This window comes from the organism of the source record quoted next, unplaced genomic scaffold (genome assembly GCF_019419815.1).
Source record: "Pyrus x bretschneideri cultivar Hongxiangsu unplaced genomic scaffold, Pyrus_bretschneideri_v1 Contig34, whole genome shotgun sequence".
In the NCBI taxonomy this organism is placed as follows: Eukaryota; Viridiplantae; Streptophyta; class Magnoliopsida; order Rosales; family Rosaceae; genus Pyrus; species Pyrus x bretschneideri.
In genome coordinates, this window is record NW_025999657.1 from 3191561 (window position 1) to 3205779 (window position 14219).

General features: G+C 36.2%; 2 long non-coding RNA genes across 2 annotated transcripts; both read right to left on the reverse strand.

The window, feature by feature from the left end:
* Positions 1-4126: 4126 nt before the first annotated feature.
* LOC108866476 lies at positions 4127-5183 on the reverse strand. Its single transcript, XR_007260961.1, has 2 exons — positions 4750-5183; positions 4127-4597 (listed from the first exon to the last, which is right to left on the reverse strand). It is a non-coding gene; the product is annotated as an uncharacterized LOC108866476 (long non-coding RNA).
* A 3-nt stretch (positions 5184-5186) lies between these two features.
* On the reverse strand, positions 5187-5874 carry LOC125480622. Its single transcript, XR_007260960.1, has 3 exons — positions 5733-5874; positions 5530-5640; positions 5187-5314 (listed from the first exon to the last, which is right to left on the reverse strand). It is a non-coding gene; the product is annotated as an uncharacterized LOC125480622 (long non-coding RNA).
* Positions 5875-14219: the final 8345 nt, after the last annotated feature.

The following is a 14219-nucleotide window of genomic DNA, read 5'->3' on the forward strand; positions in this document are numbered from 1 at the left end:
ATATGAAATCAATCAATGAGAATTGGAGGTTTTAGTTTTCTGGAATTTTTAAGAAGTTGCAGAGAGAAGAATGAAGAAATTGAGCAACAACTGTTCATACATTCACACGCACACATTGTGCACCATAATACCATTAGAGAGGAGAGAGAATGAAATATTCTCTCATTGCATCATGTAAATCTAACTATCCATTTCATCTACCTTATAATATAGTGACATATGGTATAAACCATCACTTACTCTAAGATTACATCTTAGTTGCACACTTGGACTATGATCCAAGGGCTTACATTAAATCTGAGATTTACGCTTGGCCTCTCTAGAATTTCAGCAATGAAACTTACACACCAACAATCCCCACATTGCACATATGGCATAAACCATCACTTACTCTAAGATTACATCTTAGCTGCACACTTGGACTGTGATCCAAGGGCTTACATTAAATCTAAGATTTACACTTGGCCTCTCTAGACTTTCAGCAATGAAACTTACACACCAACAATAAATCCCTTGTGAATGTGATGTGGGAGCCTGAAAGACAAGTACCACAGTTGATCTTGATCCCATGCTGAATGCGGCTGCCTGAATACATGGAAGCACAAAAAGAGTAGTAGGTAGAATAAAAACCTTGAATGGATGGAAACACAAAAAGCACGAAACCACGTAACGACTAGAGCGATCTATCTTTATGCTTGAAACCCACATGAAATACAACAAAAAGTAGATTCAGGGCAAGTAGAACCATTAAAGAAAAGATTTCTGGGCCAGATGGGGCAAAGATATAATAAAAGTAGAACCATAAACCTCCGTTGAACCTATACTTGTTGCTCCAATAGCAGAAAGTGCCAAAAATCTTTCTTCCCATACAAAGAACAACCTGATGGCATAAGAATTGCAAAGACAAAAATGCATCAATAAAGGAACAAAGTAAGCATCTCCTGCATTTTCGTTAACTGGTTTTTGCATATCTTCTTTCATCCATCATTAACCCATATATAAAAAAAATAAAAAAATAAAAAATAAAAATAAAAAAAAGATCAAAATTTACTTTCTAGAATAAGTAAGCATCTCTTATAACAACAATGAAAAAGATAATACAATAAATAAGATCAGCATTCAGTCTTGCTAATTCTTGACACAAAAAAGTAAGCATCTCTTATTTTATTTGCAAGGGCCGTGTTATTTGACACAAAAAAAATTAAATAAAATAAAAACTAAAATTAATGAAAAGGATTTGAAAACTTTGAGTTTTAACCAAAAAGACAAAAAGGTGTTGTAAGTGAATAGTATAAGAAGTGACTTTTTGGAGTAAAAATATCCTTAACGTTAAAAGTAAACAGTACCAAAAGTGTTTCGTTAAGACTCGAAAAAAAAAAAAAAATGTCAAAAGAAGACCTTTTTCTTGTAGTGAACATACGGACAGTTGGTAAAATGTCATTCACATGTGCAAATGAATACTTGTTCCTTTCTACAATATTCCCATTTCCTCTTTTTCCGTATTGCTATTGGCAACCAACCCCAAGTAGCTAGTAGACTGTCATTATACAAACGAACTCTTCCCCTGGTGCCATTGGCAACCAACACATCCTAAACCCTATTTCAATCCCAATTCAATCCACAGACCATGACTAAAAATTCAGTAACTAAAATTAATCAAAGCACAAAAGTAAAACACTTGCAAAGGAAGATGAAGCAGCAGGACAACCAAGAAGAAGAAAAACAATCCCACTTCAAAGTTCAAATCAAAGAGGATACTAAAGTATAGCTTACATATAAACACTACAAAAAAAAATCCAGACGAAAGGATTTGGTCGGGCGAAATAAAGTTTTCTTCACCAAAGGTTTTACTCGACAAACTTTCATCAGGCAAAAGTTGTAGCTGAAACTTTTGCCTGACGAATTCTAGAACTACTTTGAGCAAATACGGTTTGCCCAACGAAACATTTCGTCCAGCGAAGTGCGTTGACCAATGTAGCCTAACGAATATTACTTGCCCGAGTGAGTATTTTGTCGGGGGTTCAGAAATAAAAAAATAATGTGCCGAATGAAAAAGTCGTCAGGCAAGGGATTTAAAGAATAAAAAAACAAATAAGGAGCTTTAATAAAAATGTTTTGAGCTAAGTTTAATTTAATAAAAAATCCTCTTATATTATTATTTAATCAAAAGGACTTCATATTTAATTATAAAGACAAAACTAATCTATGTCAAGCTCCGCAACATTGAACAAACATGGGGTGAATAAAAAGCCCAAACCGAAATAATTTTTTTTTCCCAACATACCCCTAACAGGAACCTCATTCTGTCAGCAAATTCTGTTATAATAAACTTCTCTTTATTTACAAATATGTCATTCTATCAGTCAGTTCCTTCTCTCTTTCTGTTTTTTTTTTTTTTTTTTTTTCCGTTGACTCTCTTTCTATTTTTTTTTTTTTGTTTTCTTCTTGCCCCCCTGCTCCTAGAAAGGACACCTACAAAAACTGTTTTATGTAGCAACCACTTTCATTGAAAATATTCCAGTTTCATTTTTAGTTCGTGGGTTTAAAGATTTCCCCGTGCAATCTTGTTGACTATTGACTGATAAAACAATGATCCTGGAGGTGGTTAAGAAAATTTCGGGATACAAATACTCTATATTAATCACATTGTCACTTAACGGTTTATGTAACAAAAAATCTAACGGATGTATAACATTGCAATAAAATTCACAACTTTATGTACGACATTGCAATGTTTTAAATATGATGTACAAGTTTCCAACCCAAACGTAAGGGTGCAAACTGTAATACCATATTTCTAGGTTTTTTTTTTTTTTTTTTTTTGAGAAAATTCAAACAATATTTTTAGTTTAGGTACTAATGGAAAAGTCAACTAAAATCATTTTATAAATAATACTATATTTTAAAATAGTTACATGATTGCAATTCAATATTAGTAACTTTTCCGACAACTAGGGGTTGGCCGGTAACTTTGTCATATATTCAAAGAAACGGACCACAAAGTTGTAATTATTTAAACTTTCACCTCATTCTATCAAATTCATCAAAGTACTAAAGATAAATAATAAATTTACTTACATCCGCCTGGTCCACCTAGACTCTGCCAAGGCGCTAGGCCTCAGTCCGCCACCCGACTAGCACCTAGCGTCTTTTAGAACCATGAGAAGTAGTGTTTGTTTTCTTCAGTTTCATAAATAGTGTATAATTTTCCAATAATTCCAACAATAGTGTGCTTTATTTTTTGTTCAAATCCAAAATCAGTGTATTATAGTTCCATATATAGTGTTTATTTTGTTACATTTCATAAATAATGTGGGTTATCATATTGTAGTTCTAGAAATAGTGTGAGTTAGTTCGGTTCACGCTCAGAAATAATGTGGGTATAATGATGTAGTTCTAGAAATAGTGTGGGTTACTTTGGTTCACTTTTAGAAATAGTATGGGTTATTTTGTTGTAATTCTATAAATAATATGGGTTATTTTTGTTCACTTTCAGAAATAATGTGGGTTATTATACTGTACTTCCAGAAATAATGTGGGTTATTTTGGTTCACTTTTAGAAATAATATGGGTTATTTGCTGTAATTCAAGAAATCGGGGTTTTGTTATAGTTCAAGAAATAGTGTTTATTTTGCTCCATTTCATAAACAGTATGTTTATTATACTGTACTTCCAGAAACAATGTGGGTTATTTTGGTTCACTTTTAGAAATAATATAGGTTAGTTTGTTGTAATTCAAGAAATCGTGGTTTTGTTATAGTTCAAGAAATAGTGTTTATTTTGCTCTATTTCATAAACAGTATGAGTTATTTTAGTTCGGTTTCATAAATACTATGAGTTTATTGTTGTAGTTTCAAAAATAGTATGAGTTATTTTGGTTCACTTGCAAAAATAGTGTTGGTTATTTTGCTATAGTTTCATAAGTAGTGTTTATTTTGTTACCTTCTAGACATGTTGTGCTTTTCTTTTTTTTTTTTCATTTCATAAATAGTATAAATTTATTTGCTAGTTCCAGAAATAGTGTGCTTTATTTTGTTGTAGTTCAGAAAATAGTGTCTTAACTATTTTCATTGTTGCAGATGGAACAATGAAAAATGTTTGGGTGAAAGAGTTTCGCTAATTGATGTTGTTGCAAAATATCACTGTCGAGTTCTTCAAAAGGGAAGAGTTAATGAAAATCTTGCTGTCCTCTACCATTACATGAATCTATGCGAGTAATCTAGAGAACAAATGATGCCTAAAGATAAATGAGGACATAGAAATAGAATGGTAATAAACACAAATATCTCTGGTGCTTTGAACGGATTGTGAAGACCATGGGCACTTGGACAAGTTCTCTACAAATGGCTGCAATAGCAATCCAGCAATCCAAAAACATTCGTTACGGTACATACACTGACATAGAGATATATATGCACTCTACAAAGGAAATGATAGATTTGTAAAAAAAAAAAAAAAACGAAAAGGATACTTGTATTATACAAGCTGCAAGCATACCTTAATTCTGGTTTCATCAACTAAACTCTAAGGAATGGCCCCACATTTAAAGGTTCCAAAATAGTGTTCCATCTAGTAGCGTTCTTCCATTTACCCTGCACTGGAAAAATACAACATTTGTTTTTCAATAGATTTCAATACTTGATTTTTTTTGTCCCCGTCAGTTTTACGAAAGGTCCATACACCATTTATAAAAAGGTAACATAGAAAATACTACAAAAAAAAAAGTTGATGCAAGGAAATACACTTAACAGATAAGGTTATAATCGTTCAAGTTTTTAGTCTCCAGTTACACCTCCAAAACCAATTACTGTTCTGAGTGCAGAGCACTGTTCACGGGTACCAATTTCCACTGGCAAATGACCCTTCAAAATTTTAATGGTTTACCAACAGACTATTTTGTTTGCTACTAATTAAATGAAGTATATATCAAATAAGGTACAAAAAAAAGTTACGAAAATTAAAGAAAGCACTGCACTAGTCTAGGAACAAGAAAAAAAAGAAGATTTTAAAAGTAATGAGTGGTAAAAAGATGATACCTAAACCAATCAAAAATGTCAGTTATTTGTCAAAGTAATAAGTGAAAAGGATGCGGATGTGAAAGCAACCTTCAATTCTTAAAGGGTTGAAGAATCAAACATCCAAAAAAGATCACACAGCTTCTCATAAACTAAACAGTAACCAGTAACCAGTAACCAGCCTCAAAAATAAAAAAAAATAAAAAAATAAACACAAACACACCATGAGCCTTAGATTCTTCATGAGGGCATGCGCCGTAGTTTTCTGCCATGGAAAAACTCCCACTTGGGCTCTTTCTCTGCAAAATTTCAAACAAGAAAATAATCACAACATATGTACACACACACACACGCACACATATTGGTAATTCAAGAATTGATTGGTTGAGATCAATCAATCAGGGGAGGGGAGGATCAAAATTAATCAAAAGGGTAGGGGAGCACAATTATCTTGGGGATACGAGAGAAAGATGGAAGGATTTGAGGTTATGAAGGCTATGGCTTGGTTTTGTACCTTTTCTTTTTGGATCTGATTATCTTTAGATTTCAGCCACGTTTTCCCTTCGAGTTTGTGCTAGGTGGTTGCATCTCTCTCTTTTTGGTCATCATCGTCTCCTATTGGAACCTGAACCACAAGCATAAGGAATTCCAGGTTTTTCTTGTTTGGTACTGATATTGAACAAGAAAAATAAAGGGAGCAGATGGACAAAATCATACAGTTTTGCATGTCGGAGATCGCTTACGATTTTGACGGAGATATAGACGGCTCAAAATTAAGTTGGGGAGTCGGGTGTGTGGTTTTTGCATAGTGACAGAGCTGCATTGCGAAATTGGAAAGAAAAAATAGAAGGTTTCTAATGTCAGGAAAAAAAAAAGGGGAGACAAAGGCTTGCAGTCAGGAGTAAAATTGGAAACTTATTTTTTGGACCATTTTAATTAGACGAGTTTAGTGTTGAGCTTTGTTCTAACCATTAAATAAAAGGAACTTTAACAAAAAACACTTTTCACTTTAACGAAAAACCATATTTTTACAATAAAAAGTCAATCATGGTACTATTCACTTTATCCTTCTTCTTCAACTTTGAAGCCTTGAAAAAAACAAGAAACTAATTAAAATTATAGATCATAATTTTTAAATGTTCAAGTGTAATGAAATTTTAAATTAAAATTTTAAATGCAATATTTACATAAATGTTGTCACCCACCTGGTTGCCATAATTGACATGCGTATCCCACCAGACATCAACTTCTCGAAAAAGAAAAAAAAGCAAACTGATGTTGTTCCTTGACCAGGAAAGTAAGGCGCCAAGAACCAGAGTGATGGAAGTACTTCTTCTTCCCGATTACCCTTATTTGTCCTCCATTTCTGCTATGGATAAATAAAATTAATTAAATTCACAAATATTTAAAATTAAAAAAGAAAACTTTTATTTTATATGAAATTTAAAAAATTAATAATTAGGGATGTGAAAATGACTGTAGAGCCGGTGCCACTTGTTTATCCTTTCCACAAACTTCGGGAGTGGATCGGTCAGAGCTTTAGGAAGAGATGCACAAATCTAGTAGTACATGTGTAGCTCTGTGAGAACCTGTATTTTAAAAATATATTTTACTAGAAATGTTATTTACAACATTAATTTTGAATTTTAATTATATATTTTATCCTAACTCATGTTTTGGTTTGTTTCAATTTTTTTTTATTATTTTTTTTTATTTTTTGAAGTGAGGTTTGTTTCAACTTAACATATATTGTATAATTTAGATATGTATATATATCCTATACATTTTAAACGTATGGCTTCCTTTCCAACCTTTTTCCTATTTTTCATTAGATTGTGCTAGAAGTGCCTAATAAGCACTCTAGTTGTTGACTGTTGAGATCTACAATCTAGGCCCGGCGCGAAATCATTTTATGTACATCTATAGGAATTAAATTAGGGATAAGGATTGTCTGCCCTTCCACTTTCGGTGCCTTTCTGTTTGTGTGGTCACGATTAAGCCACGTCAACATTTTATATTACTATTCATTTTTGTGTTATTATCTATATAAAAAAAACAATATAAAATGTCGACGTGGTTTAACTGTGACCACACAAAACAGAAGGGCACGGAAGATACCGGAAGTGGGAGGGCAGACAATCTTGGCCTTAAATTAGAGCTGTTTGTAACCAGTCTTGCAGTTGTACGTGGCAAGTGAGATGTCAAGGTGTTTCTCATGCAATTGACACCACTTGCAATTGCATAAACTTGATCTTTACGTTTTCGGATTGTGTGGTTATCTCTTGACATTTTATCAGCCAATCGTGGATTAGTTGTAGCCGGCCACTTTCCCTATAAATAGGAGAGCATTTCTTCATTGTTTTACAGTCTCCAAAGTGAGGAAAAACATGCAGTATGTAGTTCACGTAGAGAGAGAAAGGGGAGAGTTTAGGGTTAGAGAGCTCGAGTGTAGTGATCGGTAGATGCTTGTCATGCTGAGGTTTGATTATAGAGGTGAGTGGTTGATAGGAGCATATTCATGCGACTTAAATGGCTTGTTCTCGTGCATTTACGTTATGTTTCTTTAGTTATTTTAGTACTTTAAGCTATTTTCGTGTGTTTGTAGGTCCAAAGGGCTAAAGGAGCAAAAAGATGCATTTTGGAGATTTTTGGAGCACTTTTGGGCTAAGGATGGATAGCTTATGCTTGGAGCCAAAGTGTTGGACGAAATTGAAGACCTAATTGGAGCCAAAGTGTTGGAACCTTGTTCTCTTTAGTTTTAGGACATTTAAACCTTTCCTAATCCCAATCATGCCATGCATAACACACATCCATTCTAACACATTGTCATTGCACATGCATTTCCTTCATTAATTAACCCACATGCTCCCATTACTTATCATAACCACATATCATATCACTTATCACTTATCACTTATCATCATCACTTTAGCTTTAATTCACATGAACATTCACTCACCACAAACATTTCACATGCTTTCCTATTCAATTAAATCAGCCACATGCATTCATCATCATAACCTAGCTGTCATTCCACTTCATTGCACATGCATCTTCAAAGAAATCAGATTTCCATCATATTCACATGCATTCATCATCATAACCTAGCTGTCATTCCACTTCATTGCACATGCATCTTCAAAGAAATCAGATTTCCATCATATTCACATGCATTCCATCTTTTAATTTAATCACATGCACATTCACCTTGCTTTGCAGAAAATCCACTTCATAACATATGCATCTTGGCAGATTTCACATGCACACATGCACATTCACCTTAATCATTCACATAGCTTTAATCCACATGCATTTCCACCTAGATTTCCACCTCACAACCACCAGAAATCAACCAAAAACGTGCATTCCCTTTCATTTCTGTCAAAACACATGCATTTCCACCCTTTAATCACATGCACAAACAGCCACATGCATCTCCCATCACCATTTCAGATTTCCACCAAGTTCCTAGCTGTCATGTTCCCCCCATTTCACCTATAAATACTCATTCATTCATTCTCATTCATACACAATTGATTTCACAACAGAAATTGGTCCCTTGGGGCCGTGCCCTTCACAAAGTCCATCCATTCCATTCATACACTTCATCCATTGCAGAAATGTAGACCATAAACCCCCCTTTGTGCCGTGACTCTCCCCTACAAATCCAAACACCATCCTTCCATTCCTCCACCACTACCCAAACCATTCACACCACCAAACTATCCTTAGACCTTGTGCTACAACGAAGAGGAAGATAAGAGTGCCTAAACGTTCATACAATTCAAGTTTGAGTTGTTGGAATGTTTAGGTGTTTCTTTGATTTCAATGTTTAATTTCAATACTCTTTGTTTTGTACGAATGAGGAATGGAAGAGAAGAGGGCCTAAACGTTCATACAATTCAAGTTTGAGTTGTTGGAATGTTTAGGTGTTTCTTTGATTCTCTTTGTTTTGTACCATGAGGAACTAAACCCCCTTGGTTAGGGGGTGATTCGAATATATGTTTATGCTTGCATTTTGATTTGAATACTTCTAATTGCGTTTTATAAGTTGTGGATTCAATTTGTTTAACCGTTTGATTGATAACTTATTTATGTATGTTTATTGAGAGTGCACGCTTAATTTTCATGCATGAATATGACGCTAGAATATAAGTGAGTTTCACCTAATAGTTATGAACTTATATTCACAAGTAGTGGAGGTTGCTTATAAACAATCGCGTTAAATGAATTCTTGGCATAAGTTTCATGCAATCCATAGTAACGAATGCCTCGTCAACACTTATAATTTTCATAGAGCGTAATGATTCTTGCTTGTATCTCTATTATGCAATCATGTAGGGGACTTGTGGGGAATGTTTTGAATTGTTGTATGCGCTAACCCATCCAATTCAATAACGTTAGGAATATTTGAAGGTTAATTAGTGCATCACGGTTAACCCGGGGTGTTGAGTTTCATGGTTTATTGAAATGCAATTGGAAATCATTTTATTATGCAAGTATAACATGTATGGAGATGAACCCCTTAGCTAGCCTTCATTCCATTCAAATTCTATCACACATTCACATTTACATTTTGCTTTAATTTGAATCTGTGCATTTTAGTTAATTTTCGTATAAATCTAAATCCCCCTTTACTTTAATGTCCAATTTAGTTAGAAAGTGTTTTAGTTTGTGTTTATGAGTGTTTTGATTCATTTTATTTCCCAATTTCGTCCAAATTCACCAAAGTGCTCAAAACTGCCCAGAAAGTGATTTTAAGGCAGTTTTGAGTGTTTTGGGTGATGTTTGAGTCTTTTGGTTTGTTTTAATGTTTTAAGTGATTAGTTTTACATTCTTTGAGTTAGTTTAGTGTTTTATATTGTGTTTTTACGTTCTTGAGTCAAGATATTACTTAATTTCGTCCAAATTTGTGTTTGTGCTCAAATATGCCCAGAAAGTGGTTTTTAGGCAGATTTGAGTGTGTTTGTGTTGTTTTGAGTCTTTTGGTTTGTCTTAGTGTTTTAAAGTTTAGTTTTGCATTCTTTGAGTCTAGTATAGTGTTTTATATTGTGTTTTTACGTTCTTGAGTCATTTTGTTACACAAATTCGTCCAAATTTGTGTTTGTGCTCAAATCTGCCCAGAAAGTGGTTTTTAGGCAGATTTGAGTGTGTTTGTGTTGTTTTGAGTCCTTTGAGTCTTTGTGAACGTTTTTAACTTTGTTTTTATGTTTTTGAGTCAAATCCAAGTGATTAACAATCCCTCCTAATCCCCGGTCCAGAACGATCCCTACTTATACATATACTACAATTTGACGAAAAGAGGGTTTAATTTGTGTGCGTATAAATCTCGCATCAAATTTTGGCGCCGTTGCCGGGGATTAGCAACTTTGCTAATCCCTTGGTTCTTTTCTTTTTTTTTTTGGTTTAGTTGTTTTCATTTTAGTTTCTAACTTAATGTTGTTTTCTTTGTTTGTTGTTACTTTTGATATTTGATTTAGTTCTCTTTCTTTGATTTTAGGTACTAGAGAAGTAAGATATGGATTTTGCTAGCATTCAAGCTCAATTGGCAAATCTTACTTCTAAATTGTCGCCGTATGCCGAAAGGACCACAATGCAGAGTGTCCCTACATTTGGTGCTTCATATAGGCAAGGATTTCAAGCCAATCAATGTCCACAAAGAGATTGGAGGGATCATTCAAACTCTATATGGTGGGAAGATCAACAAGTTCAACAAGAAGCATATTGGCAACCATATGAGGAGTTCTATTCAAGACCTATGCAGCCACCACAACTTCATATGCAATATGCTCAATTAAATTCAAGTTCGCCAATAGATTATAATCAAATTCTTAATGAAATAAATTCTTTGGCGCAGGGGTCACAAAATCAAGCCAAGGAGGCTCAACAAGAAGCATATTGGCAACCATATGAGGAGTTCAATACAACACCTATGCAGCCACCACAACCTCCCCCACAACAATTCCAATCAAGTTCAAGTATGTCCATGGATAATGATAAAAATTTTCAATTACTAACCTCTTTGGCGCAGGGGTCACAAAATCAAGCCAAGGAGTTGGGTAAATTGGACGAGCAATTTGGGCAGATTATGGAGTTCATGAAACAAATTCAAGAGCAAAGTGAACTCTCCAACTCAACTATTGAAAACTCGAAGGAAGATTTTGAAATCCATAATGCTATCACTTTGGGAAGTGCTATGGAGGTTGGAGCTGACCTAAAAATGTCCAAACATAGCCTAGAAGTGGATGAAGAGCTGCTAATTGAGGAGGAGGAAGAAGACATGCACACGGCAAGGGTAGAACAACCCTTGCCGCAGCCCCCTAAGCCCTCTAAACCACCCACCACCAGTAAGGACGTCCCAATTCCATGTTATTCTGATGTTATTCCACCCAATGTCCCTTTTCCTAGCAGGTTTTTGATTCCCAACCAAGAAGAGAGTAAAAAGGACATCGTGGAAGCCTTCCCAAAGGTGCAAAATGCTATTCAAATTCTTGGTGCAACACAGCAAGTTTTAGATGGTGTTGAATTCTTCAAAGGACTTTGTACACCAAGAAGAATGATTCAAGAGAAGGTAGTGGCTGGAGAAGATGTAGAAGGCATCAAAGAGGACATATTTGAAACCACAATTCCCAAGGAAGTTGGATTTTATGACACGGGACAAGTCATAACTTTCGAAGGGGTGTTTATTCTGGAGTTCATTTTGGAGCACACAGGTAAGCCGCCTCCCCGAATTTCAATTTTCTTTTATACTAACATGTGGTTAATGATCCAGGCACCCACTTTAGAATTTGAACCAATGCCGGTTCACTTCAAGTATCACCTTCCATTCAAGGACCAATTCCATGCCGTTTGATTTTATTTATGTAAAAAAAAAAAAAAAAAAAAAAAAAAAAAAAAAAAAAAAAAAAAAAAAAAAACATGGCAGAATGATGGAGCTTCACAAAGGGCGTTTACTTGAAGCCCCACTACTGGGCAAAACTCTAGAAGCAGGAGGCATAGATGCGGAAGGCATCGGAGCAGAAGGCATCGAGGCGGAAGGCATCGGGGCGGAAGGTATCGGAGCGGGAGGCATCAAAGAAGAGGCCTCAATACTTGGCCAAACGCTGGATGAGCCCGGAAAAATGTGCCTCTGGAAGTAAGCCGCAAGCCTTTGACGGTCAGTTTGACGGTCACTTTGCATCCGACCATTGGATTCTTGTAGCTCATCAAGCTTCCTCTTCATACCCGTCGAATAGTTGTTGGCAAGCACGTGCAAACTTCTATTCTCGTACTTAAGCAGTTTGATCTCCTGCTTGAGACTTTCCACCTCTGCCATCAAAGATTCCACCTGACGGGAGCGGGCAAGCAGGTGTTGGCCCATGTTGGACACAGAACTCGCACACTGAACACTAAGTGCGAGGGATTCTTGAACGGCCAACTCATCGGACCGTCCTGACAGCAGCCTACTATCTTTTGGAGTAAGGAGGTTCCTAGCTACTATTGTAGCTGTTGTGGCGTCCTGCATCACAGAGTCTTCACCTGAAAGAGGACCGTTAGAAGATAAGAAAGAAGGGCGCCATACGTTACCTTGACGCGGCGCGGCCGTATCACTGCTGAGACTCAATTCTAAGCTAAGGTTCGATGGGTTTGCCATTTTTCAAAAGTGTTCAAAGAGATGGGGTGGATGGAGTTAATTCTCAAAGGGCCGGAGTCGATTTTCAAGAATGGGAATTCTTCAGAGTGTGTTTGTTGTGGTGATCGATAGCTCTATAAGAAGCCAAGGCGACGCATCCACCAATTCGAAAAGCCGGAATTTCCGGCGTAATTTAGGCGACGCGTTCTCTGCTTTTCAGAAGACGCGTTCAACTTTGTCAAAAGATTTCTGACAAAGCTGAAAACACGTGGAGGCCATCATCGCAACTACACATCTTTAGCCGACAAAGCGCAAAGTTTGGCGACGCTTTCTCTGCTTTTCAGAAGACGTGTGCAGCTTTGTCAAAAGGAGCCGCATCTGCACTACCACGTGTCGTTCAGAAAGCGAAGGGGCCTCGTTCCGAAATCGAAAGGGCGCCTGCTCAGAAATCGAAGAGGCGTATTCAAAGATCGAAGAGGCGCCACTATTTCAAAAAGCCGGATTTGCGGGATCAAAACGTTTGTCGACAAGGGTAAAAAGTACCACCACTTGATATTATCTCTATATATGTCGACCTTCGTCTTTTATGGCAGGGCAAACCTGAAGAAAATGCCCAACTCTCCCTCACCTCTGAGGGCGCACTCCCAGCAAAGCCTTTCGAAATACTCAATTCTTTCTTCTTCCCCAAAGATGATACCAGATGCCTGGAGTACATATGACCCAGGAGGAAACGGCGGATTGAAGCATGTGCTGATTCATTCACCGTTTCTTCAAAGCAAAGGTATCTCATATCATCAAGGTCAAAAGCAAAAATATCTCATATCATGCTCTTTCCCTGTCTTTTTCTTTGTCCTTGTTCTTACTTACATGGCAAAGTAAAAGAAGCAATCAGCCGGCACTTGGAGTCAGTCTACCGATCTGGAGCCAACTGCCCGGAATCTATTCCTGATTGCTTACCTAGCGTTGCTCTCGAGTAGTCATCTTCAACGGTTGATACACTTCCAGAGAAGGGACCACTCCTGCAAAGATTGAACAAAGAAACAGATAACAGGAGGAAGCTCAGACCTTCGGGGGAGACCCTAAAAGGAATCCTGCTGCCCAGTTCAAGAGTAGCACAAAGGAAAATCAACGATGGGCGGAAACCAGTTCAAGAGTAAGCCTGTGGAGTCACTATGATCAAAGCCTCAATGCAATTACCAAAGAGAAGAGGGAATTTACACTCCATAACCAGATTTGCGTCCCTAAACTCTTCTCTTTGTTAATTACATTCTGCCATGTTTAGTATGTTTAAATTGCTTTTTGTGTGCTTACTTATGCTTAAAACATTGAGGACAATGTTTGATTTAAGTGTGGGGGGGTAACTAAGTATATTTAATGCAAATTCGTGGGATTTTATCACCCATAACTTCAAATGTTGTTCCTTGCTGTTTTAAGGTGTTTTTAAGTTGTTTTAGAGTGTTTTAGTATGTTTTGTTTTTATAACTCCGAAAATCACATAAAAATTTGAAAAACATGTTTTAAAAAGCCTAAAAGAGTGTTTTGAGTCGTTTTTGTGTGTTTGTGTCTTAGGGTACCTTCCAACACAATGATAA